Source organism: Podarcis cretensis, assembly GCF_951804945.1.
Source record: "Podarcis cretensis genome assembly, chromosome: 15".
Lineage (NCBI taxonomy): Eukaryota > Metazoa > Chordata > Lepidosauria > Squamata > Lacertidae > Podarcis > Podarcis cretensis.
Window position 1 is genome coordinate 3,984,941 of NC_137185.1, and position 19,104 is coordinate 4,004,044.

Consider the following 19,104-nt stretch of genomic DNA (forward strand, 5'->3'; position numbering starts at 1 on the left):
CAGAAGTGAAACGGGTATTATGGGCCGGGCCAGTTCTGCAGAGCAAACTGGTCAAGGCAGCATATTTGAGGTAGGGTGATCTCACAGGTAATCTGGTCCCAGGTTGTTTTGGACTTTGTATACTAATAGGAACACCTTGAACTTGCCCAGGCAGCAAATTGGCAACCATTGCAGCTCTCTGAGCATGTGTCTTATATACTGACCTCACTCCTGTCAGCAATTGGGCTGCAGCATTCTGCACTGACTGCAGCTTCTGGATCGAGCACAAGTCTCCCAAACATAACGCCCCCCCCCCCCGTAGAGCTCATTACAGTAATCCAGACTTGAAGTAAGTCTGGGGGGGGGGTTATGTTCGGGATACTCAGTTCCTGATGCCTTTCGGACCTCTGCTGATTTTATCTTAGCTAGAAATGTGCAGATGAGGAGGAATTTGCGCTAAAATCCACACGTTTTCAGGGCAGGGGGAGGAACTGAAATGGACAGATCCAGCCATCCCAGTGCACGAGTAACAAGTACCGTATTTTTCGCCCTATAGGACGCACTTTTCCCCCTCCAAAAATGAAGGGGAAATGTGTGTGCGTCCTATGGGGCAAATGCAGGCTTTCGCTGCAGCCTGGAGAGCGAGAGGCGTCGGTGCACACCGACGTCTCTCGCTCTCCAGGCTCCAGGAAGCTATCCGCAAGCCTTGCACGCCTGGGGGGAGTTCCCCCGGGCGCGCAAGGCTTGCGGGCGGCAGCCGGCAGCACGGAGCACAGGGCGCCCTCCGGAGGACGCCCCGTGCTTCGCGCAGGTGTCGGCAAGCCTTGTGCACCGGGGGGGCGTGTGGGGCGCCCTGAAACAGAGCGCCCCTGGTGCCGGGCAGACATCCGCAGCGTGGGGAGCCCTGTGGGAGTTCCCGCAGGGCTCCCCATGCTGCAGACAGTAGCCTGCCGCCCAACGTGCGGGGCGCCCTGAAGCAGAGCGCCCCTCGCGCCAGGCAGACATCGGCCAGCCCCACAAGCTCGGGGGACAGTGGGGAGGCGCAGTACCGCCATCCCACTGTTCCCCGACCTGGTTTTTTTGGGGGGGGGAAATAAAGGGGAAAAAAATTCCTTTATCCCCCCCCCCCAAAAAAGTAGGTGCATCCTATGGGACGGAGCGTCCTATGGGACGAAAAATACGGTAAAAGAGATGAACCGATTTTCCTATCCCTGTGCATATGTAACACGTTGTACAGCAGAGGTCAATGTGTGTGTGGGGGAGCCACCCGAAATGGTCTAAATTTGGGTGGAGGAGGGGAACCCAAAATGAAACATCCCTTCAGAACTGTGGCTCTTCTTGCTGCCTCCCTTCCTCTCTATGTTTCCCCCCAGTTGAAAAAGACAAATGTGGACAAACGAAACAGTTTTGGGAAATGATTTATAACGCGTTGAAAAAGATGTTAAAACATACTTTCCCAAAAAAGCCGGAAGGTTTTTTGTTAGGCTTGATGGGAGGAGAAAATATAAAAAGCAGATCAAAGGTTATTTATGGACACTACGACTGCTGCTAGAATTTTGTTAGCCCAAAAATGGAAAGTACAGGAATTACCAACAGTGAGGGAGTGGCAGACGAGGATGGTGGATTACGCGGAAGTAGCAAAACTGACCTGCAGGATCTGAAACCAGGAGGAAACAAAATTCCAAAGAGATTGGAGCAAATTTATGGATTATATAAACAATAACGGTAGAAATTTGAAGACTAGCAGGACTGAAATAAATCTTACAACTTGGACTGGATATAATAAGAAACTGCGGAAAGGAGATTGAAACAAGAAAACCTGTTGAAGGGAGGGAGGGAAGTCAGTGCTCAGCAGAGTGTTGGGTAAGGAAATGGGTAGATGATTGTTGAATATTACTGTATTTTGTTTGTTTGAAATGGAAAACCAATAAAAAGCATAAAAAAGACAAATGTAGGAAGTTGGCAAAGCAGTGAACATGTGGTGGTCTTCGGGAAGAACAAGTGGGCAGACGGATACCTGGGTGTTCTCAAATCTGTGGCCCTGAAGGTGGACTTACCGTATTTTTCCATGTATAAGACACCCCCATGTATAAGACGCCCTCTGTTTTTGGGGACTCAAATTTAAGAAAACGGGGGGGGGGGGGAGAGATGGCTCAGAGTTGTTGAGCATTTGGGGGGGGGGGATTGCCCAGGGTTGTTGAGCTTTCTTAAGGGGGGATTGCCAAAATTCGCTCACCAGCACACGACACAAAATCCACCTCTCGTCTGTCCCATCGTCGGCAAAAGCAGCCGATCACCCGCTCAGCTGCCACAGCGTCAGCCAATCAACAGCAGTCCTTGGTGCAGCAACCAATGACACGCCCAATAGCCACTGACCGCCGCAGCAGCAACCAATCAAATGTCCACCCTGTGCGCTACCCGTGTATAAGACGACCCTCACTTTTTAGCGTAATTTTTAAAGGGGAAAAAACCTAGTCTTATACGCGGGAAAGCACGGTACACATCCAAAATGACGGAGCGAGTTGGCAAGCGTTGCTGGCAAAGTGGGGCAGGCTGTGCGTGTGACGATGAGTAATTTCCCTTCCCGTCCAAAGCAGGTTCCTTAACTGCCGCCTCTGTTTCCTTTCTTGTCGATATAACTTTTCCCAGCCCACACTCCGCAACACCCCGCTTCCTGGAGATAATTTGGGGTGGGGGGTTGTGCTGCCTTCTTCTGCTTTCACAGAGGAAGCTCGAGCCAAAATTTGAATCGAGAGAGGTGGCCGTGGGGAGATGGGTCTTCTCCCCCCCCCCCACCATAGCTTGTTGGGGGGGTTCATACAGCAAAGAAGAGTGGGACCCTTGGCCTGTGCCTCTCCGAGTGAGGAGATGCCCGGGACTGAGCCTGGCACCTTCTGCACACAAAGCAGATGTTCTAACAGTGGTGTAGCGAGAGGGGCAGCTGTCCAGGTCCATTTTTAAGGGGGTTTGTGTATCTGCTTCCCTCTCCCTGCCGGGAAAACCCTACCCCACCAACATCTCTGTCGCTGCCACCTAACTCTGATAGGAACCGTTTCCAGGTGGGACAGGAGCAACTCTGCTTCCTTTTGGGGGACAGAAAAGGAGGCAGGGAGACTGCGGAGACGAAGGCCAGACCTCAGTGGCTCTCTCCTCCCGTCAGGCCAGATCCCCCACTTGGCATCTGTCTGTGCCCCGATGTCAACCCACGCTACACCACTGTGCTCTAGCACTGAGTTACGGACCTTTGCCTGAAAATAAAGATTCCAGTCCTCATTAAGGACCGATTTAAATAGGAACACAGGAAGCAGCCTTATTTGCATCAGGCTGTTAGGCCATCTAACTCAATATTGTCGACACTGGCTGGCAGAGGCTTTCCAGAGTTTCAGGCAGGGAACTTTTTCTAGCCCAATCCGGAGAAGACTGAGAGTGTGTCAGGAGCTCGTCCTACTCTTGAGTAGGACCCTGGCAGAGACACATGCCCGACTAGCATGTTCCCTCCCTCCTGGTCGATTGTTCGGGAGCTTCAAAAGCTTTCTTCAGCCCGAACATCACAGCGACCGATGCCAACAGACATCGGCACACTTAGGGATCCGCAGAGTCTTCTCAGTTTGCGTAACAGACCTCAGCAACTCAGCATTTTGGCTAATCTACTTTATTTACATATAAACACACACGGAGCACTGCAACATGGCTCCCTCGCTCTCTAGCATCAGACAGCAAAGAGAAAAAGAACAATAGCCCAACTTCACGGAACACAGGAACACAAACATCCTGTCTCCGTCACTTGCCACTCTGTGGAGTCAAAACATATACCGTCATGTGATAGACAACAATCCCATGACTGCAACCATGGAGCAGGAATTCTAACAGAGTGAACCTGGGTTCTCCCAGCTAAGCTCTGTTACCGAGCTAAGGCCCTTCCTGTAAAACTAAAGCAAGATGTCAGATATTGTGGGTCTGAATTTAAAAGCTCATTGAAATCAGCACAGAGGAAAGTGCCTTATACTAAATCTAGCCCTGGGTCTGACTCTGATATAGCCTTAAAATGAATTTAGATTGTCTGCCTGTGGGAAGGGAGTGTCTTGCCTTGGTTTTATGTACCGTATTTTTCGCTCTATAACACGCACCCGACCATAACACGCACGTAGTTTTTAGAGGAGGAAAATCCATAGGCATGCCACCCGTAGGCATTCCCTCCATAACACGCACAGACATTTCCCCTTACTTTCTAGGAGGAAAAAAGTGAGTGTTATGGTGCAAAAAATACGGTAAGCTGGTGTGGAAGCCTTTTTAGCTAAAGTGCAGGGTACAAACAAACAAACATAGTTAAACTGTGGAACATAAATGGCTATGCTTCTGAATACCAGTGGCTGGAAAACACAGGAGGGGAAAGTTGCTCTTTTGCCCGGATCCTGACTATGGCCTTTCCAGAGTCATCTGGCTGGAGACTATCAGAGCAGGACGCTGGGCTGGATGAATCCCTGGCCTGACCCAGCAGGCATCTTCTCTCGTTCTTATCTTTGACGCAACATCTACAGAATTCAGCTTCCAGGGAAGCTCGTTTTTGTTTTTAAGGTAGGGTTACCAGACGTTCCTGGTTCCCGGGGACAGCCCCCGGATTTGCAAATCTGTCCCTGGACAAATTCCGTCCCCGGAATGTCCCCAGATTTGCAAATCTGTCCCTGGGAAACGTGGCAGCAGCAGCCTCAGCAGCCCAGAGCCAGCCTGGTAGCTCAGTTGGCTCTGACTGGCTTCAGGAGCTGCTCGCTGCCGCCACCAATGCCAAAGGTGAACAAGGGTGGTCCAACGGTACAGATCTCCTGCCCCCTTTGTTTTGACAGATCAGAGGAGGCTCGGTGTGATGTAGTGGTTAAGAGCAGTGGACTCGTAATCTGGGGAACCGGGTTCGCATCTCCGCTCCTCCACATGCAGCTGCTGGGTGACCTTGGGCCAGTCACACTTCTCTGAAGTCTCTCAGCCCCACTCACCTCACAGAGTGTTTGTTGTGGGGGAGGAAGGGAAAGGAGAATGTTAGCCACTTTGAGACTCCTTTGGATAGTGATAAAGCGGGATATCAAATCCAAACTCTTCTTCTCATGAGTCGCAGGCGGGTTGGTGTTGCCCTGGAGGGGCAAAAGGCATGTGGTTTCTCTGCCAGGCAAGGTGCAAAGCCCATAAATGCGCAGAGTTTTTTAAAAAACTGGGCAACGGCCGCCTGCCCATGACTCCTGAGCCTCCCCTGATCTGTCAAAACAAAGGGGGAAGGTGGCAGGAGATCAGGGAAGGCTTGGGAGTCATGGGTTGCCCAGTTTTAAAAAAACTGCACATTTATGTTTCACAGGGTGCGAAACAAGGGCTTTGCACCTTTATACAATATGCATGTGTGCTTGGCCCCAGGGTGTTTTGCTTCACCATCCCCGCTAGTGACACCCTGTTGCTACTCTGCTTCCAAAAAAAAAAAAAAAAGTGTCCCTGGATTCATTGAAAAAAATCTGGAGACAAATTCCTGTTTCTTATGATTCTGTGAGAACAGGATGCTGCTGGACTGGATGGGCCTGATCCAGCAGGGAAATTCTTAGATTATTAAGTTCTTAGGCTAGGGAACGGGAACAATGCCAGGCCTGCTTTTGCTCGCTGGAGAAAGGTGCCCTGGAACAATCTGAGATATGGTTGTGTTGTGCAATATAACAGAAAATAAAAATAAAATGAAAGAAGAAAAATAAAACGCCTATCATGGACCAACCCTTTGCATCTGTGGCCACCCCTGCTTCAGTATCCACCCCCCTTACATCGCTGGAAAGCCCCCCTCCCATCCTGAGAGTGGGATGTTCTTCCCAGGTGAGGGCCGCTAGCTTAGCAGAAGCAAAGCTGCAACTTGTGCGCAGCTCTGTTTTTCAAAAATCATACTTTCTTCCCTTTTCTTGCAAAATGAAAAAAGAGCATTGGGAAGGAAGGGGGTGGTGGAAACCTAGTGGCTGCCAATTATGCAGCCGCCAGAGAGAGCCGTTTTGCAGGACGTGATTAGCAGCATTTAACAGCCCCATTTATAAGCTGACAAGGCGGTCAGGAGCGTCAAGTAAATAATCGTTATGTCGGGCTGGCCGTGGGTTGCACTGGCTTATAAATAACTCTTGCCATTTTCCTTTCCTTTCGGGGAGTGGGTGGGTGGGCAGAGGAGGCTTAAAGGTGTTAAGAAACCAAATCTATTGTTCTTAACAGCAATGAATGGCCATCGGTGCTCAGATTGACTAAGCCAACATTTTTCAAAGACTATCCAAGGTATTTTTTTAAAAGGGAAGCATTCATCCCTCAAACATCGTGATCTACTTCTTCTTTGGCGATCACTTGTAGCCGAGTAAGATTGTCTTCCATAAACACGGTTTTAACAGTGAGTCTGTAAGTGACTGTGGAGGCCAATTCTGGATCCACACGTCCTTCCAGAGTGGGGACATGGGTTTCCAGGCAGGAGTTGATTTGCCAAGCGTGCCTTCCTCTTACCACGTTTCTCCCTTGTGTCCTGAGTTCGAGTGTCTTCAAAGCCCATGACACCTTTGGTAAAGGCTGTTCTCCAACTGGAGCGCTCGCAGGCCAGTATTTCCCAGTTGTCAGTGTTTATATGGGTGGCACTGTGGGTTAAACCACAGAGCCTAGGACTTGCCAATCCGATGGTCGGCGGTTCAAATCCCCGCGACGGGGTGAGCTCCCGTTGCTCTGTCCCTGCTCCTGCCCACCTAGCAGTTCGAAAGCACGTCAAAGTGCAAGTAGATAAATAGGTACATCTCCAGCGGGAAAGTAAATGGCATTTCCGTGTGCTGCTCTGGTTCACCAGAAGCGGCTTAGTCCTGCTGGCCACATGACCCGGAAGCTGTACGCCAACTCCCTTGGCCTATAGAGCGAGATGAGTGCCGCAACCCCAGAGTCGGTCATGACTGGACCTAATGGTCAGGGGTCCCTTTACCTTTATACTACATTTTTAAAAATTTGCCTCGAGACAGTCTTAAGCCTCTTTTGTTGACCACCAGCATTACGCTTTCCATTTTTAAGTTCAGAATAGAGTAGTTGCTTTGGAAGACGATCATTGTGCATCCACACAACATGACCAGTCCAACCAAGTTGATGTTGAAGAATCATTGCGTCGACACTGGTGATCTTTGCTTCTCTGAATGTGTGAAAGAGCAATGATTGCCCACCATTCGCAGGTGAGACCACACCTTCCCATTTTTCTGCCTGAGCCGTTGGCCCAATTGTCTGAAGAGGTAACTCATGCAGAGACACAACATTGTACCTCCTCAAGCTGTGGGCACGCTGCCTCTCTGCATCAGAAGTGACCAAATGCCCCAGTGTCAGGGACTGGCTGGATGAGGACGAGAGCTGGTTTCCCAAAGGGGGTGTTTCTGCCTCCTGGGGGGGGGGGCAGTAGGATTACCTTTGGGGGTGAGCAAGGGGGAGGCAGGGGGCACTGGAGGTGTAAATGCTATCAGACTTCGAAAAGCTGGTATCACAGCATCAAGTCCATCCATTTTGTTGAATTAATTATACTAAAGTGTTTTAACTGGATTTTGAATCGATGTGCAATTAATTGTTACTGTTTTGAATTCTACTGTGCTATCGTTTTTCTTTGTGGGCCGTGAAACCCCCTATTCTGAATAATGTTTTTTATAGGGTGGCGGGCACGGGAGGTGAGTTTATGGAATAATAATATATAATTATAATAATTCATTATTTATACCCCGCCCATCTGGCTGGGTTTCCCCAGCCTCTCTGGGTGGCTTCTGACAGAACATTAAAAGCTTCTCTCAACAGGGCTGCCTTCAGATGTCTTCTAAAAGTCAGATAGTTGCTTATTTCCTTGACATCTGATGGGAGGGCATTCCACAGGGTGGGCACCACCACTGAGAAGGCCCTCTGCCTGGTTCCCTGTAACTTCACTTCTCACGGGGAGGGAACCGCCAGAAGGCCCTCGGAGCTGGACCTCAGTGTCCAGGCTGAACAACGGGGGTGGACTGAAGGTGCAGGACCCCCCCAAAAAAGTTTTGGAGTCGCTGGATTAGCCTATACTTCCTGCAGTCTCAAAGTATATTTTACCCTAATAAAGTTCCTGCTCAACATCACTGTGTTTTGCAGTGATTACGGATGTAATTTGAGATAGTGTCCTGCTCTGGTCACCTTTCACAAATTACGGAGCCCATTTTGCTTCGTGTAATCTGGCGTGGAGACCCTAAAATGGCTGGATGGTGCCTTGTACACCTCCTTCCAGCAGCTCTTGCAGTCAAACTGGTGCTCTGCTTTCCAGGCTTGTGCCCCAGGGAGGTCACTCCGGTGCTGTTGGACTTCACCCCTGGAGGCACACTCCATTGTTTCTCGAGACAGATGGATGCCAGCCACAAGGTTTGTGTGTGTGTGCTGTATAATAATAATAATAATAATAATAATAATAATAATAAATTTTATTTATACCCTGCCCTCCCCGGCCAGAGCCGGGCTCAGGGCAGCTAACACCAATAAAATCACAGTAGAAACATCATAGGGGGAAAAGAGAAGGGGGGGGGGAACCAATTTAAAATACAGGTTAAAATGCAATTTAAAATGTAGCCTCATTTTAAAGTAGCTGATAAATCAAGACCATAAGGGGAGGGAAACGTAAGGGTCAGACCGAGTCCAAACCATAGGCCAGGCGGAACAGTTCTGTCCTGCAGGCCCTGCGGAAAGATGTCAAGTCCCGCAGGGCCCTAGTCTCTTGTGACAGAGCGTTCCACCAAGTCGGGGCCAGGGCTGAAAAGGCCCTGGCCCTAGTTGAAACCAATCTAACCTCCTTGAGGCTTGGAACCTCCAAAGTGTTGTTATTTGTGGACCTTAAGGTCCTCCGCGGGGCATACCAGGAGAGGCGGTCCTGTAGGTACGTGGGTCCTAGGCCACATAGGGCTTTAAAGGTGCTTCAGAGAGGATGGGGTGGGTGAAGGAGGTGGGAGAAAACCAAGGCAAACCAAACAGATTCGCTTTACTTGTTTGTGACCGACGCTGATTTAAAACTTTCCTGGGCCACTGGGACTGTGGGGTTTGTGTCCTTGAATGATCTTGTTCTGACTGCCAGGATGACCCCTGGCAATTTCTGATCAGGACATTCATTTGATATATAATCACAGCCAGGCTTCCTCTGGGCTCTGATGGCCACCCCCATAAGTAAACCTGTCCCAATTTAGCTGGCAGAATCAGAACCAGGCAACCCCTCCAGAGACGCTCTCGGAGAATTGGGGAAGGGCAGACAACCAGAACGATCAAAGAGCTTGGAGCTACATCTCAGTGGGGAAGGATCAACCTGCTTTTTAGTTTGAGTGGGGGAATGTGAGTAAGGAAGCAAGGGATCATGGAGAGTAAAATTAGGGCCAGTGGGGTTAGAGATATTTTGCTTGCTCTCCATGACAGGGAAGCAAGGGGCCATTGATCCAATGAAGACTTTAAGGGTAAGAGATTCAGAAGAGGGGAAAAGAAGAACTTCTGTCTGTAGCTCAGTGGTAGAGCATCTGTGCCCCAGGAAAGTTCACAATGTTTGGGGTGTTTTAAATTAGGGACGTGGGTGGCACTGTGGGTTAAACCACAGAGCCTAGGACTTGCTGATCAGAAGGTCAGCGGTTCAAATCCCCATGGTGGTGTGAGCTCCCGTTCCTTGGTCCCTGCTCCTGCCAACCTAGCAGTTCAAAAGCACGTCAAAGTGCAAGTAGATAAATAGGTACCACTCCGGTGGGAAGGTAAACAGCATTTCTGTGCGCTGCTCTGGTTTGCCAGAAGCAGCTTAGTCATGCTGGCCACATGACCTGGAAGCTATACACGGGCTCCCTCAGCCAATAAAGCGAGATGAGCGCCGCAACCCCAGAGTCGGCCACAACTGGACCTAATGGTCAGGGGTCCCTTTACCTTTACTTTAAATTAGGGAAAAGTGAGAGGGGACCATGGAGATGTGTCAGATGATGCACAGTGTGGGAGAAGCAGATTGGGAGAATTGTTTTTGCCCTGCCTTTTGTAAGACTAGAACTCAGGGCCATCCAAAAGCGGAATGTTGGGTGAAATCGGGGCAGGCTAGTAGTGGTTCTCAGCCTGTGGGTCCCCAGATGTTGTTGGACTACAACTCCCATCATCCCTGAGCTCTGGCCTTGCTAGCTAGGGGTGATGGGAGTTGTAGTTCAACAACATCTGGGGACCCACAGCTTGAGAAAGGTGAAGAACTTCTTCGCATGGGGCGCAGTTAAACTGTGGAACTCACTCCCACAAGGTTTAGTGATGGCCACCAAAGCAAGACGGCTTTAAAAGAGGAATGGACCGGTCCGTGGAGGAGGATAAGGCTGTCTGTGGCTATTAACCATGAGGCTGTACTCTGTCTCCACTGTCGGAGGTCCTTATTTCTGAGGTCTTTACATGGTGCTAGGAGAGTCCCCTTGCCTGAAACACCAGAGGGCTGCTGCCAGTCAGCGTAGACAATACTGAGCTTGATGGTGCACCAGTCTGACAGCTTTTTACATTCCCAACTACTTCACACAGCATCACGTAGTTTAATAACTTTGGAACTCCCTGCCACAAGGTGTTGTAAGGACCGCTAGCCGGGTTGACTTTAAAGGGGATTAAGGAAACTCATGTAGGGTGTAGCTATCAATGGCTACCAATTGCAAGGGCAGTATGCTACCTCCAGGATCTGGAGATCAACAGTGGGAGGCAGCGGCTGCCCTCACGCCTTGCTTAATAGGTTTCCCGGAGGCATTTGATTGGTCGCTTTGGGTAACAGAATGACGTGCTATAGGTGGGTCTCCGTCCTCACCCAGAGGGGCTGCTTTTATGTTCCTGTGAAGAGAGGATGCCCAGGCCCAAGCGGACAGGCACTCAAGCAGGGAGGCAGCAAACAACCTCCTCTGTGAGTTAGGTCACGCTCAAGCTTTTCATCCCTTCATTTATTTCTTTGTGGACGTCTTGTGGATCTAGCTGGGCACAGTTTGGGGACTTGGCTGGTTTTAAGACTCAGTTGAAATGAAAATCTCAGGCCTGTCTGCTTCATTCTCTTTATATTCCCTCACTGTCTCCAGATATGATTTCCTGTGCAGCCATCTCTCCATCACGGCTAATCTCTCTCTTTCCCCTGCTCCTCCCAGCCTTGAAAATAACCAGTTCGTCTTATCTTCCCACTATCAAAAGATGTATCGCTCATATCCCTTTTGATCCTCAGGAACCTTTTCCCTTGATGTATACAGTGAAGTTGGGTCGTTGTTTACCTCCCTCTGACAAAAGGGTAAATCCATCAAAGAAGAAATTGAAAGAACAGCTTGTGTAGATGAGGGGGGGGGGAATCCCTTTCTCCTCCTTTCCTGTCTCGATAATCTGTTTTTGGTGGATAATTCTGGGCAATCTGAGGCTTTTATTTTTTAAATGTACATTTTACAGCTTTAGGTTTTTTGGTTTTTTTAAAAGAATGATAAGAGTGTGAGAAAACTGAGCAGAGCTTTGCTGGACCAGACCGCCTATTCCATCATGCTGTCGTCCATCAGATCATTGAAGGAGAGCTGGTGATGGGGTGGGGGAAGCCTCACAGGATAAATAGTTCCCCATGAGGTGCTTTTGTTCGGGGGGGGGGGCGTTAAAGAAGTTGGCAACCGTTTTGCAGCAGTGCGGGAGGAGAAGGAGGGGAAGGAGGGGAGAGAGAATAGGTGGGTTAGTGCTGGGCAGAAGCGTTTAATTGGGGAAGGAAGAATGGGGGGGTGCTATGTTCCCCACTTCTTAAAGGTAAAGGTAAAGGGACCCCTGACCATTAGGTCCAGTTGCAGACGACTCTGGGGTTGCGGCTCTCATCTCGCTTTATTGGCCAAGGGAGCCGGCGTACAGCTTCCGGGTCATGTGGCCAGCATGGCTAAACCACTTCTGGCAAACCAGAGCAGCGCACAGAAACGCCGTTTACCTTCCCGCCGGAGTGGTACCTATTTATCTACTCGCACTGGTGTGCTTTCAAACTGCTAGGTTGGCAGGAGCAGGGACTGAGCAACGGGAGCTCACCCCGTCGCCGGGCTTTGAACCGCCGACCTTCTGATCGGCAAGCCCTAGGCTCTGTGGTTTAACCCACAGCGCCACTCACTTCTTACAAACTGGGAAATGAGGACTAATCCTGATCAGTCATTTAGAGTGATCTGTTTACTGTGGGGACGATGCGCCTCTTGCATATTAAACCCCTACATTTAGTGTGCAATCACAAACTTCAGCAGGTGAGGGGGGACCTCAGTGCTCTGGGGCTCAATGTGGCCCTCCAGATTACTCTACCTGGCCCTCAGAACTCCCAACAGACCACACCCCTCACCAGCCCCACTTTGCATCCTCCTGGAGAGTTTCTGCTGGGCTGGGAATGTATGCTTGAACTCTGATCACACTCCTTACCTCTCTGCGTGGGGGATGTTATTGTTGTTGTTTAGTCATGTCTGCCTCTTTGTGACCCCCTGGACCAGAGCACGCCAGGCACTCCTGTCTTCCACTGCCTCCCGCAGTTTGCTCAAACTCATGCTGGTAGCTTTGAGAACACTGTCCAGCCACCTCGTCCTCTGTCATCTCCTTCTCCTTGTGCCCTCCATCTTTCCCAACATCAGGGTCTTTTCCAGGGAGTCTTCTCTTCTCATGAGGTGGCCAAAGTCTTGGAGCCTCAGCTTCAGGATCTGTCCTTCCAGTGAGCACTCAGGGCTGATTTCCTTCAGAATGGAGAGGTTTGATCTTCTTGCAGTCCATGGGACTCTCAAGAGTCTCCTCCAGCACCAGAATTCAAAAGCATCCATTCTTCGGCGATCAGCCTTCTTTATGGTCCAGCTCTCACTTCCATACATCACTACTGGGAAAACCAGAGCTTTAACTATACTATAACCACCTTGCTGGCAAGGTGATGTCTCTGCGTGGGGGAAAGAGAGGGGCAAAATTTAGTCCAACGGGCAGAGGTAAACCCTGTGTAAGTTGCACCGCCCACTTTTGTCTCTGGCTCCTCCCCCTGCTTGCATGTGTCCCCCCCCCCCCCCTCAAACGAAGGTTGCCCACAAAGAAGAAAAGCTTTTCCCCCTGCAGAGCTGTAGGGAGAAAAAGGCCCTGAATGATGTGTGATGGGGCTTTCCCCCCCCCCTGGCCTGTTTTATTTTTATTTTTTTCTTCTTCAAATATCTTCTTTCCTCTATTTTAATTGAAAGCAAAAATGTCATGGAGAATTGCATTCCTCTATAAGGCTGTGTCGTGCGCGCTGGTGCTTTGGAGCCCCTTCTCTCTCCCCCCCCCCCCCGCTCCTCCTGCCCTCCCCTGCTTTTCCATTTAGACCACATTGAGTGCTTTTTCCATTTGTTATCCCATTTGTCAAATAATAAAGGAAAGTGTAGCGTCGAATGAACCTATTAAAAGGGGACTGCGCGGGGGAGAGGGAGGCGGGCAGCGGAGCGGAAAGTGACAAAGGCGCAATCTCCCGCGGAACGCGGAAAGGGGGCTAACGAGGGAACGGGGGCGGCTCGCTGGTCCAGCCACAGTCTTGGGGGGGCTTGTGCCAGGGGATCGGGGGGCGAAAGGGGCAGCCGAGGTCACCCCCCCTTCGCCTCCAAACGCGACTCTTAATTTGTTACAGTGGTACCTCGGGTTACATACGCTTCAGGTTACATACGCTTCAGGTTACAGACTCCGCTAACCCAGAAATAGTACCACGGGTTAAGAACTTTGCTTCAGGATGAGAACAGAAATCGCGCCGCGGCGCCAGCGGGAGGCCCCATTAGCTAAAGTGGTGCTTCAGGTTAAGAACAGTTTCAGGTTAAGAACGGACCTCTGGAACGAATTAAGTACTTAACCCGAGGTACCACTGTATTTGTAAGCTTCTGGCTGCATGCACCATGAAGCTTTGGTCGAATCTTGAACTAGGGTTGCTATATTTCAAAAAGTAAAAACCAGGACACCCCAAAAGTTGTTGAACTTTTTTTGTTTATTTTTTTAGGAAGACCCAGGGCTTTTTTCTTTATAAAAAATGTTTATGGGTACTCCCATTGTGACTCAAGAAAAATCACCATTTTGTAGTTCGAAGAAGGGGAAATAAATTCAGTAAAATGGACAAAAGTACAAAGATTCACAAAATGTTTAGGGGTATGCGTCGCCCTAGAAAAAAAGCACTGGGAAGACCCCCAAACTGTTAAGCATTTTTTTTAAAAAAATAAAAAGGTAAAGGACCCCCAAAATTTGTTGTTGTCCATGTCAATTCTGCCTTTGGAATGCTGGTAATGTCCAGACGTACAGCAGCCCTACTTAATCAGAGGGTCAAGATTTGGAGGTGATTATTCTTATTTTATTATTATATTCTTATTTTATTTATTCTTTATTTATTTATTCTTTATGGAATTGGTTTTATTTTGCCCAGCGCAACCCAAAGCAGCTTACAGCCAGTGGGAACCAACCATTGTAGATATATTGCCAAAAGATTTGGTTTTGTATATGATCTTGGCAGCTGGAATAGTCATAGAATTGCAGGTTTTGAGGGGACCCCAAATATAATCTAGTCCAGCCCCCTGCACTGCAGGAATATTTTGCCCAGTGTGGAATTCGAACCCACAACACTGAGATTAAGAGCCTTGTGCTCTTTCCAGCTCCATGGAAAACACCTCCAAATCTTACACTGGGCGCTTTTTACGGCTCACTCTGGAAGTAGTCACAATGGAGAAAATCACACATAATTGGAGATTTCGACAGACGCTTTTTGTATGATTTGCCATCCCTTTATTTCGTATACAATGGAAGCATCAGTTTCAACACAACCTGGTGAATCACAAGCCTGGTGAATCTGGAGCGATACCTGATGATCTGACACTGTCAATAGTCTGTACTTGGACTTTGTTATTTTTCACCCATGTGCGACTGGACTCATTCTGTGTGCCTGTTAGATACCCTGTCAGCCCACAACTTAGCGCGGGGGTTAGATACCGAAGATTGTGCTTAAAGCCCAAATCAGGTACAGTGGTACCTCGGGTTAAGTACTTAATTCGTTCCGGAGGCCTGTTCTTAACCCGAAACTGTTCTTAACCTGAAGCACCACTTTAGCTAATGGGGACCCTGCTGCCGCTGCGCCACTGGAGCACAATTTCTGTTCTCATCCTGAAGCAAAGTTATTAACCCGAGGTAATATTTCTGAGTTAGCGGAGTCTGTAACCTGAAGTGTCTGTAACCTGAGGTACCACTGTATTGATGGTCTGCTTTAGAGTATGAGACAAGTCAAGGAATCACTGAGAGAGTGCCCCACACAAGTACAATTTACAGTGGTACCTCGGGTTAAGAACTTAATTCATTCTGGAGGTCTGTTCTTAACCTGAAACTGTTCTTAACCTGAAGCACCACTTTAGCTAATGGGGCCTCCTGTTGCCGCTGTGCCGCCGGAGCACGATTTCTGTTCTCATCCTGAAGCAAAGTTCTTAACCTGAAGCACTATTTCTGCGTTAGCAGAGTCTGTAACCTGAAGCGTATGTAACCCGAGGTACCACTGTATAGTCAAAACACATTGGATGGAGCGGCAGCTGAGATTGCCAAAGCCCTTTCTCCTGGACACCAACCCCTTTCCCACCCACTTTTAAATTTTTAAAAAATAGGACTTCCGGGTTAGCGCGATCGGCTAATGGCGGATTCCCTCCGAGCTCCGGAGGGAATCGGCTCTGCTGAAGACGGGTCTTACCGCGCCGGCGACGCGGGGACCCTTAGAAACCGCAGGCGTGGAAGCCTGCGGACTTGGTGACTCGGCGGGCACCTTTAAGAGCCTTCCCCGACCCACGAAGAGCCTTTTTAAAGGCTACGGAGAGGGTACGGGGAGCGGCGTGGTGCTGTGAGTAGACCGCTACTTCAGCGGAGCGAAGCCGCGAGCCATGGCCGGAGAGCGCTGACTTTTTTCCCAAAATTCGGACTGGAAAACAAACAACCCGTGAGTAGAATGGAATTTGGACTCTAAAATTTATATCTTTGAATTCGGTACAACCGGGGGATGTGCTAAAGGGAAGTCCGCACCCCCCCCCTACCTACAAACGATCTAAAGCAAGGATCGGAGAATTAAGGTGGAGAGTATTGTTTTTGGTGTCAGATAAAAGATATTTCCATGAATTTGACAGAAGAAGTCTTTGTGCTGGAGAGAAAGTGAGGAATTTTGGAAGTTTTTGTGTAACCCCCCCCCCCCGAACCCGGGAGCGTCCTGTGCGTGAGCCGGAGGAAAAAGAATAAGGAGTTTGACAGCTGTCAAAGGAGCTGTCAAACGGGCGGTGAAAGTTAAGAACTTTGTTACTTAATAACTCTCTGAACTAAAAGTGTTGTATTTGAATTGAGGTGGTTGGAAACAACGTAGCTATAAACAACAAAGTAACGGACTGTTGGAAAAGGACTATTAAGCAATTGGAATCCCCCTAGGGGGAACTAGAGACATTACAATGGCTGCAGAGGGAAAATTACTGGCAGAGTTAGAAAAAATGTTTTTTCTTGTGGGAATCCTGCAAGAGCAGAGTACGGCTATGAACAAAGAACTTATGACCTTGAATCCTAAAACAAACAACTCTGCTGAATGTGTAAAGGAAGGGACTGATAAGAAATCTGCAGCTGAACCAGAAGAGACATTTTTGGAACTGGTGGAAAAGAAAAAAGGAGTGGAAAAAGTACAGGAAAATACCAATCAGGAGTCTATATTGTCAGGAAATAAAGAAGAAGATCTTTGGATTACAAATCTGCGAAAGATGAGAAAGATGAAGGAGGAAGTCCCTGGAATACCTGGAATGCTGGAATTTAAAAGAAGAAAGAAATATGATTGGGACTTCCTCTTTGAGTATGGGAGATCAGCTGACCTTTTGCGGCAACTGCTTTTAAGTATCTTGGATGGAAGAAAATTTGATGTGACTGTGACAGAACTCCTTTGAGACCTGAGGACCAACAAGAAGGATTACCAACAAAATCGGCAGAGAGAGACGGACAGAGATTTGAAGGCCTCGGATGTGAGGAATCCAGGCTAGGAACTGTAGACATTTGCTTGGGAAGGGATGGAAACCGGGGTAGGGAGGGAGGGGAGAACAGAATCTCAAAATTTTTATGATTTTTGTATTTGGCTATTAGGACATATAATTAATTAATATATAAAGGGAGAAATTCGTGGAAGGGAAATTAGGTCGACCTTAGAAAAAGGATTTAATGTTTATAAGAGAATTGGATAAGTTAAATGTGGATAAGTAAAAAGAGCTAAGTTTAAAAATAATAATATGTTAAAGATGAGAGACAAGAACTTGTTGAATTAATTATTGGAATTGGGATGTATGAAGAGGGGGTGGGGGGAAGTCAGGGAAAGGCGGTAAAGAAAGTAAGAGTATGAAATTATACATGTTTTGTTTTTGTTTTTGTTTTTGTTCTGTGTGTGTGTATAAAATGTGAAAACCTAATAAAATTTTTATAAAAAAAATAAAATAAATTTTAATATATATATATATTGCCAAACACTTAAATCTGAACACGCACAAGTTAAATAGACGCATGTTGTGGGCCTACTGTAATTGTTATGTTCTTTTAAAATTTCATCTGTTGCTATGTGTTCTCTCTGTGTGGTATGTATTATAAAATGAAATTTAAAAAAATCTTCACCCCTCCCAAAAAGTTTTCTTTTGGAGAGAACCACATCATTTTGGGGAGAACCTTTAAAGCCCTAAACGGCCTCGGTCCAGTATACCTGAAGGAGCGTCTCCACCCCCATCATTCTGCCCGGACGCTGAGGTCCAGCTCCGAGGGCCTTCTGGCGGTTCCCTCATTGCGAGAAGCAAAGCTACAGGGAACCAGGCAGAGGGCCTTCTCGGTAGTGGCGCCCGCCCTGTGGAACGCCCTTCCAGCAGATGTCAAAGCAATAAACAACTACCTGACATTCAGAAGACATCTTAAGGCAGCCCTGTTCAGGGAAGTTTTTAACGTGTGATATTTTACTGTATTTTTGGTTTCTATGGAAGCCACCCAGAGTGGCTGGGGAGGCCCAGCCAGATGGGCGGGGTATAAATAATAAATTATTATTATTATATTATTATCTATTGAATTTCAACCTGTTTCCAAGCTGTTAGAACGAAGCCAGGCAGAACCTTGCTGCCCTTGTAACTGCTAATATTGCCCCTAGTTTTTTGGGTAGGCCTCCTGGTTCCCAGTGCTAATCCCATTCAGAGTAGACCCACTGAAGCCATAGAATCACAGAATTGTAGAGTTTGAAGGGACCCCGAGGGTTCATCTATCCCAACCCCCTGTAATGCAGGAATCTTTCACCCAACTCGGGGCTTGAACCCACGACCTTGAGATTAAGAGTCTCATGCTCTACCAACTGAGCTATGAAAATCTACTCGGGTTCATTACCTTGCCTTCTCTGACTTAGATGGATTTTAATAGTGCTGTACTGTTTTTATTATCTACATTTTAATAGATTCGTTCTTTGAATTGCTTTAATTCTATTAGAGTTCCACTACTTTTCAATGGCGTTAGCTTTTTGTATTTTATCTGTGTTGCTTCAATTTGTGTAAACCGCCTTGAGTCTTGGGGAAAGGCAGAATAATAATAATACTAATAATATCCCCAAGAATCTGATTTGTCTGCGTTTTATGTTCAGAATGTTGAGCCCATCCTTAACCCTTTGCCACCCACCCTACTCAGAGGAACTGTCTCCATTTCATTCTTCACACGTTTCTTTTCTGTTTTCTCTGTTTCCCCCTCCCCTCCTCGTGGTCATTTCCCTCCCTGCTTCCTTTCTCCATTCTGCCACACTTCCATTTCGTTGTCTCTCGGCCTGGGGGAAACCAGGTACCGAAGGCTGAGTTCCGAAAGGTAAGGCCTGGCTTAGCCACGTGTCTTGTTATTGCACTCTGCGAGACCTAGGCTGGCCCATCTCACACCGCAGCATGAAATCTAGCTGCTCAAGGTGCTTCAAAGAGAATGGGGTGGGTGCAGGAGGTGCTTTGGCTACCGCTTCATAGCTGCCAGTCGCTGTGTCCGGATATTGCTCACAGATGCCGCCTACCTCCCAATTTTGGGGGAATTTGCAGGTCGCAGGCTCGCCAATTTGCTGCTCCAGAGTTGTTGGCACGCACCAGCTGAGCTCATTGCTAGCGGGAG

At 48.3% G+C, this 19,104-nt stretch overlaps 1 protein-coding gene across 1 annotated transcript in view; it reads left to right on the top strand.

Moving 5' to 3' along the window:
• The window catches only part of DOC2B (double C2 domain beta), a 125,217-nt gene that overhangs the window by 29,737 nt on the left and 76,376 nt on the right, over positions 1-19,104 (top strand). The window lies entirely within an intron of this gene.